The following is a 9,061-nucleotide window of genomic DNA, read 5'->3' on the forward strand; positions in this document are numbered from 1 at the left end:
TAGCATCTACGTCAAAATTAGAGAAATATCGCATGAAGTTGTGTGTTATATTATTTATCCATGATAATTTTTTAAGTGCACATCCTGAAGATATGTTATCCTATATATTAATAATCATATCCTTAAGTATTTATATTTTTTTAAATCTTTATTTTGAGGGTTTAAATTATTTTTTCTTTTAATATATAGTAATGTAATCATATTCAAAACTTTTAATATATACTAATGTATTAAATTAAAATAATATCTATAGTAATAATAATAGAATATTTGTAGGAATAAAAATAGAACTTAAATTAACACCCTAGAAGTCAGTATAAAAATTTCAAATCCAAATTGCGAATTAATTAGATGAATAGAATTAAATGAAATATCCTTTATATTGATGTGTAACTTTTCTATATGAGTTGGTCGTACATAAGACTGGTTCTCACCAGGAGCGAATAAATAAAAAGTATCTGCTACTCTACAAATAACATTTGTTAGCTCAGTGGTACGCTCCTTCATCTATCATCTCTCGTTGTTCAATTCTTAGTTGCAACAATATTTTTTTGCTTTTTATATATATATTATGATATTTATTGAAACATTACATTTCTTCATATCAATGGTTATCTTATCTTACGATAATAATTATTTGATCAAATAAATGAAAAGTACAAGTTCTCGTGGGTAAAAATGACAATCATCGCGAAAAAAAAAATTTATTTTTTCATCACAACAATAATTACTTTGAATTATCCGTAATTTTCAACCGGCCTGAGACTCGCGACCTGCGCGCCCAGACCCCGCTGACCCGCGCCCCAACCCTTCCCCGACCCTCTCATCCATACACTCAATCAGTCTCACCCATGTTTTTGCCTTTTTATCCAATCAAATTATTTATGTAATTTAACTTTGCTAATTTTATTTTCGTAGAGGATAACAATACTGTTATTTGATATTATTTATCTAACTAAAAAATATTTCCTCAATGTGTTTATGCATTTTTCGAATCTTTTTGTGTATATAGATTTAGATTCTTCGTTGTGTTTTTCTATATAAATTTATTGAATTTATATAGTAAATTTGTTTAAAAAAATTAATAAGTCTTGGATTTAAATAATAGATTTATATGTGATAAATATAGATAAAATCGAACTTGTTTAGAATTGTGATTGTAGTTGAATTCTTTTATGTTCATTATTATGACAATAATCAACTAAATAAAAAAGATTAGAATAATAATAATAATTAATATGATATTACACTATTGTCCTTAAAATAGATTAAGAAATAGGGGCATATTATCATTTGGTATTATAATTTATATATAAAAAACATAAAAATTATTTCTTAATATATTTATACATTATGGAGATTATTCACTAAAAAAATTATTATTATGATATAAGTTTACGTACACATCAAAACTAAAATGAAAAAATAAATTATAGAGGACTTTCATCCTTAACATAACTTAGCAAAACGAATATTCGAAAATATTATTTGCCACCCATACCCGCGACTCGTGGATACCCGCCAGGCCGCCACCCGCTACCCGTCAGATATCCGTCACCCACTACCCGTCGGATACCCGTCGAAGCTTGAGGGGTAGGGGCGATGCTGCTTCTCGATTTTGACATCCTACAATCAACCACCCAACAAATGCAATAAATCACCTAACAAATAAATCACCACGAAACTGCAACAAATTTTAGAGAAAATTTCAACTTTTTGTATACTACTATTTGCCACCCATACCCGCGACCCGCGGATACCCGCCACCCGTCGAGTATCCATCAACCCGTTACCCGCCGGATAATCGCCACCCACTACCTATCGGATATCCGCTAAAACTTAAAAATAACGATAAATATTAGTTGAATAATAGAATAATTCAATGAAGCATGGAGACGAATACATAATACGAAAACGATACGATACAGGGACGTAAATATGTCATTTTTTCAAAAAATATGATATGATACATCAAAAATATGTTTTAATTTTTTATTTAAAATATATTTTATCTATATTATAAATTCATAATTCAACAATAATATAAGCAAAACACTACTAATTCATAATAAAGTTAACCAAATAATAACAAATAAAACATTGTCTTAATAGTTAATAGCCCTCTTGATTCATCATCCTCATTCTCCTCCTCTTCTTCCTCTTCCCTCGTATCTTCAATTCAGTCTGTCCATATTTAAATTGAAATCACCCATCAAAAACCAACCCATCTTCAATCGAAAATCAGCCCCCATATATGCTAATGAACTTAATTGCATTAATAGTTTCAAATGTATGAATAATAAAATGATTGAATAATGAAAGTAATGATCAATTACATTAAAAAAAACATTGGAATAATAATTTACAGTCTTTTGCAACCTAATTGTATCCAGCCTTTCAATTTCTTGTTGAAAATAATATATACTTATTCCCTTTAAATATATTCCAAAAGAAATCTCAATTAATATATAAGAATAGATAAAGGAAAAAAGAAAAAGAAATAAGGAGCAAATCATTTACAATATTATTCTATTCGATTTCTATTGCTTCATGTTAGGTTTATAATGAAGAGCCTGTGAAACACCTCATATTGAGAGGGAATGTTGCCTATGTCCTGTGAAAGGTGTTGCCTATGTCCTGTGATAATAATATAAATTTATTAGCATCACTTAAGAATACAAAGAATTGTCCGTTGGATAAAATGACATCAATCCAGGAAGATATTTTTTGGCATCAAAATAGCATCATTTTTTAGTACCAACTATAAGCAAAGAAAAATAATATCAGATAGCCCAAAAGAATCATCCATGCAACACAACTACAAGTAGAAAAGGGGCTGACCCATTGACAACTTTCATCAGCAACAACAGATACCCCGTACTTGGTTTTTGCAACGTGACTAACATGACCAAAACCCTTCCAATCATCTCTGTGAACTGGCTGTTCAAAAAGAATAGGCATTAATTGCCTCCATTTCTGCCAGAAAAGAGAAGGAAAGTGAGATCTTTCCAAGAATATACGCAGATAGACGAAACATATATTTACTACTAATGTTTATTGGATTTATATAGTAAATTTGTTTAAAAAAATTAATAAGTCTTGGATTTAAATAATAGATTTATATGTGATAAATATAGATAAAATCGAACTTGTTTAGAATTGTGATTGTAGTTGAATTCTTTTATGTTCATTATTATGACAATAATCAACTAAATAAAAAAGATTAGAATAATAATAATAATTAATATGATATTACACTATTGTCCTTAAAATAGATTAAGAAATAGGGGCATATTAGGCAAATCAAATTTTGTAAAACAAGGCTCTTTTATAATAGGTATAGATTAATAGGGCAAATAGTATCAAAATCCCTAGCCTGTTTCGCATTTTTCCCATGACCTAAAAATTTCTCGTTAAAATCAATGATCGTTGCTCCGATTCTCGTTTTTCCCTTAGTGACGCTTTCCGGCCATTAATTAGATGACGTGTCACCAATGTGGCACATTTATGCTGAGTAGATTAATTAGAAGTTAAACGACGTCGTTTTGCATCTAACCTAATAGCGTCAAAATTCCTGAAGTTTGGCGCGATTCTCGTTTTTCCCTTGACCTTAAAATAACATTTTCTCGCCGTTTTGTTGAGCTTCTTGTGGAGGGTGTCTGGTTTGGTTGAGGGAACAAGGCGGTCGACGGTTGTGTGTCATCATCTGACTTAGGGGCAGAGTTAAGGGAGATGAGGAAGGCTGAGGTCTGCGGCGGCGGTGTCGCTGTTGCCCAGCCAAGGGCGGATGGGAGTGGATAGAGAGGGAGATTCTGAGGGTGTTTTAGTTTGAGGGAGTACAGACGAAGGACGAAGCCGACACTCCTCGCCAGAGTTATAGCAGTGGCGGCCTCGTGCTTGTGTTGTCCGTGGCGGCAGGAGGAGAAGAGAGGAGAGAGGGGTTAGCGGGAGAGAGGCTGCCGGAGGAGAAGAGAGGAGAGGGGCTGATCATCTCTGAAGAACCCTAATTTCATTTAAAACGACGACGTTTAATGTTCTCACTTAAACACAGTCAACGATTCGCCGAAAATTTAATCCTACGTGAATTTCCGACAGCCATGTCAGCATAAGTTTAGGGGCCGATTAATTTTATGGGAAAATTAAGAATCGGGATTAAGGTCAAGGATTTTAACGAGAAATTTTTAAGTTATGGAAAAAATGTGAAACGGGCGAAACTACCGGGATTTTGATGCTATTTGCCCGTATTAATAAATTAAACTATCATAATTTTATCTTGTTACCATAAATTAATAGATTAAATACCAAAATTTCACTTTTTTAATATAGTTTATATATGTAGCAGATAATTTAATATATTTAATCAAACATAATATTAATAATTTATGCAATACAAGACATTCTAGTCAAATATATCAAACATCATCTTATACTATCAAGCAAACCAATCATAAAAGCATCCACAACAGATCTCTTAAAAGTAATCACAACTTTAAATTTGAGCTAAAATAATAAAAAGTGAGATAAAATGATCATCCAACAGATCACCTATATTAAGTTGGGCCCACAAAAAAATTTACACCCCCCTCAAATTTAATCCTAAATTTACACCCCCATAAATCTAATCCTAAATTTATAAAATAGATAATGAAAAATAGGAGAGCTGTTATATGCAATTGTAAAACAGGGGTAAAAAATAATTTAGGGAAGACTTTAGGAGTATTTTTAGGAGTAAATTTTTGAGAGATCTGTTGTGGATGCTCTAAAGGTCAAGTTTGTGGTTCCTAACTAGTCTATATTTTAAGGGGTTAATGCCGCTAAATATCTTTAAAAAATTTATTTTCGTATTTTGCATCAAATTCAGAAAATCTGTTACAGTATACCCCATCTAAGTTATTAAGCGATTTTTGCATTCGACGAAGTATTCTAGCGAACTAACTATATCTACGTGTCAATATTTTAAATGGTGTATCTTGAAAAAAAAAAATTAAATGATGTGGCTTAGAATGGTTGATGTGGCCAGTACGTGTGTGTGTTTTTTTAATATTAAATGATGTGTTGTCAAATGACGTCGTTTTGCTTGGTATTAAACGACGGCATTTCACAAGAACTCTCGTTGCCTCCATCGTTGAATCCTTCAAAACAGACTTTACCCCGATTCGAGAAGACCAAACCGCGCCGAACGACAATACCACGCCGCAGCCGAGGAGACAACGTTGCCTCTGACCGCACCCCACATCGTGAGAACACCAGACCGCACGTTCCCTCCTCTATCAAATCCGACGCCGCCAGTTGTCTTCTTCAACATTCCATTTTGTCGTCGTCAATTGCAGCAACTCGTCGTTGTATTTTCGTCAGTCAACTCGTCGTGGTTTTCGTCGATTGATTGATTATTTTCGTCCGATTTTGTCGTGGTTCCTGTCGATTCTTTTACCCCGTGGTTCCCTTCGATTCCCATCAGTCGTGCCTAAATAGGTAGTTATCTGACAAGCAATTGCGACGCCGACGTAAACACGGTGAGAATTTGAAGCTTTTGGGAAATCTTTGTGAAGAAGCTTTGGGGAAAATTTGGAGCCCTAATTTGAATTTGTGAGAAATGAGGAACCCTAATTTCAATTTGAGCAAAATGACGCCGTTTCATGCTTAATTATTTCAAATAAACGTGAAGCAAAACGATGACGTTTTGACTATCGAAATTTAATTACACGTAGACATTTTCGACTGCCAAGTCAGCTTCAATTTTGTCGGAAATTTTCATGAAGTGCAAAAATCGCTTCAAGGCTTAGTTGGAGTACAATGTGGCAGATTTTCTGAAACTGATGCAAACACGAAAATGCAAAATAGTTGACGTATTTAGCGGCATTAACCCATTCATTTTAACATGCAACATAAATTCATTCAAATATTATAAATTTATCCTGAGAAAATGAAAGATGAAAAAAAAAAGTGAAAAAAATTAATCATATTTTTTTTAGATTTGAAGGAGGAAAATACGAAAAAATATGTCACATCACTACCATATAAAAACATTATCATGAATTGAAATGAATTCTTTTATAAAGTATATAAAAATATAAAAAGAATATAAAGTATATATTTTCCAGCATTTAACACCTCCAAGAAAACGCATTAAAGAAACAGAAAATGCATTGCAATTCCTCTAAGAATTGACGTCAGATAAAAGTCCTCATGCAGAAGTTGTTATGATGATGCATGCTTACAAATCATGGTTGATAAGAAGAAGGACTTGTCAAAATCCATTAAAGTTTCCATGGATTTAATGCAATACTCTATCGAATGTTGAAGTGTGCCCCATCGTTTAACATTCATATATAAAAAAGTGGACAATTTCTCTTATTATACTTCTAACTACTTTTCTTGCCTTGTGCTGCTATGCACGATAAATATTATTTTTTAATAATAAATACTGTTTTAATTTCATTTGTATTAGCCCTTTATTTTTGAACACAGAGATTAAAAAAGTCTTTATTTATGAGTTAAGTAGGTGAAGTGTTATACTTTTGTCCACTTAAGAGCCCTTATTTTTGCTATTTTAAGAAAGAGACCAATACAATTGAAACAACCCAAAATGACAAGGGGGCCAATACAAATGGGACGAATAGAGTATTATTTTAAAATCTTTTATATTTAAAATTTAACTATTTAATAATATTATATAAATTTTAAAATTTTTATGTTGTACAATGTATGAGTATGAACAATTATTACTCGTTCTTTATTTCAAATAAGAATTATGGTTGATGTTGTTAGAGTATGACGAGTAAGTGTTTGAAATCATGTCTTTTTATTGAAACATCAGATAATAGTAATATATCATCAGAGCGATAGATGCATAACCATTATTGTTGCATCTCTAATACCAACATTTACTAAATACATTATTTATATTTACAGAACATGTGTTATTATTTTATACAAAAATATATATCATATATATTTCTTAACACACCGTAAGTGCATGGGTGCAATTGTGTATAGTAGCAAGTAAGGTCATATTCCACAGAGATTGATTATAATTAATTGTTATTCTAAATTGATATTCAGTATAATAATAATAATAATAATAATAATAATAATGATGATGATGATGATGATGATGATGATGATGATGATGATGATGATGATGATGATGATGATGATGGGTTTGTTATTAACAAAGAAAATAAATAACTGGGAAGAAAATAAATCAAGCTGACAGAGAAAAATCAAATGAAAATAAATTATCTCAAAGTAAAGGTTTCAATAGATTCAGATAATTCAACAAATTCAATTAAATAAACCAAGATAAATTCTCTTAAGACAATCTTAAAGATAGTTTATACCCACTCTCGTGTCAACAAACAGTTGATTACATACAAGGCTACCGTTCATGGATCACTCTTAAACATGCAACTCCAAATAGCCTTTATGATTATTGTCCTCACGCTGATCTCAAACTCTCTCGCTATCTCGATATCAAATTAGTCCTTTCACAGATTTTGGTATACAAAAGATTTAGTTTTAAAGAGGAACTATTAAACACTATACTTTTAAAAGGTGGTATTTTTTTTTTAGGTTTACATATATTAAATTATACTTTCTCCGTCTCACGGCTCACTTTTCATTTTCGATCGTCTCATTAAAAATGGCTCATAACCCTAAAAAATATTTAATTTTTTAAAAGTTATACCTATCACTTTTATTCAATTTACATATATTTTTTTATTTACGTACAGAAAATAAATTAATTATATTTAATATGGGAAGGAGTATGGTTCTAATAATAAAGTAATATTAATTATCCACCAACTTTATTTCGCATCTCTGCACCTTTTTTGTGGAAATTATTTGATGTGAAAGGTTTTGTAATGACTTATGAGTTATGAGTCATCTTTTGAAATTTGAACCTCTTTTTGAACCTTACCACTTCCCATCATTCTTTTTATTTATTTTATTCACAAAAAAAGATTAATTTTTATCTTTTTAGGATGTTTATTAAAAAAAAATCTTATTTTTGAACAACATAATTTGTTATCCTCAATAAATTTACTTATTTATCGTTTTTATCACATATTGGGCACCTATCTACATTCACAATACAAATTAATTATCATTATTAATATAATATTATCTTTTAAGTGAGACCATTTCTTCATTCACAATACACTCAACCATTTTTTAAAATTATCTTTTTGGACGAAAGGAGTATTATTCTTTTTCGGCTATGATTTAAACTTCAATATTATCGCTAGTTTTATATATATATATATATATATATATATATCACAACTTGTATATATTGTGATAAGATCTTTAATTTTATAAGATCTTATATAAGAATAATATATGTAATTCAGATCTTATATTAAATATTGTGATAAGATTTTTTTTTCTTGAAGCTATTGTGATAAGATTTTTATTTGATACTCCATATGATAAATGAAAAACGAATGTGAAATATGAAATTTATGATAATTAAAGTTTGAGATTAATTTAAAATGGATTTGTAAGTTAGTTTTTAAAAATAAATTCTCTATTTCAAATATTTTTGTTGATAGAAGTTGAGATTCCCTATTTTTTGGATTGATCAAATTTTTTGTTTACTTTCTAATCGACAATTTCAAACTTTTAATTAAGGGTTAATAGCCGAAAAATACACGAACTTTCACTGAATTTGCATATTGTACATGACCTTCAAAAATAACCCCATAATACATCACTTTTTAATTTAATCGCAAATTGCACCCACGTTGACTAACACCTTGATCGGTGGTGACGTGACTGTCGGATTTTGTTGACGTGAACGTTTTTCCAATGTAGTAAAACAACGTCGTTTTGTCAAACTCTTTTAAATAATAATAATAATAATAATAATAATAATAAATGGAACGCCACCGTCTGCCTTAGCCAACCTCTGTTCTCCACCGTCTCCAGTCAGCGCGCGGTCCGTCGGCCACCACGCACTGCCTCTCCGCCCACCTCTCTCCTCACTCCAGCACCACCTTCTGCCCCACCCCGACACACCCTGCTGCCATCACCGCTCAGGCCAGCGCCCCAGATCCAC

Source organism: Salvia miltiorrhiza, unplaced genomic scaffold (genome assembly GCF_028751815.1).
Source record: "Salvia miltiorrhiza cultivar Shanhuang (shh) unplaced genomic scaffold, IMPLAD_Smil_shh original_scaffold_447, whole genome shotgun sequence".
Lineage (NCBI taxonomy): Eukaryota > Viridiplantae > Streptophyta > Magnoliopsida > Lamiales > Lamiaceae > Salvia > Salvia miltiorrhiza.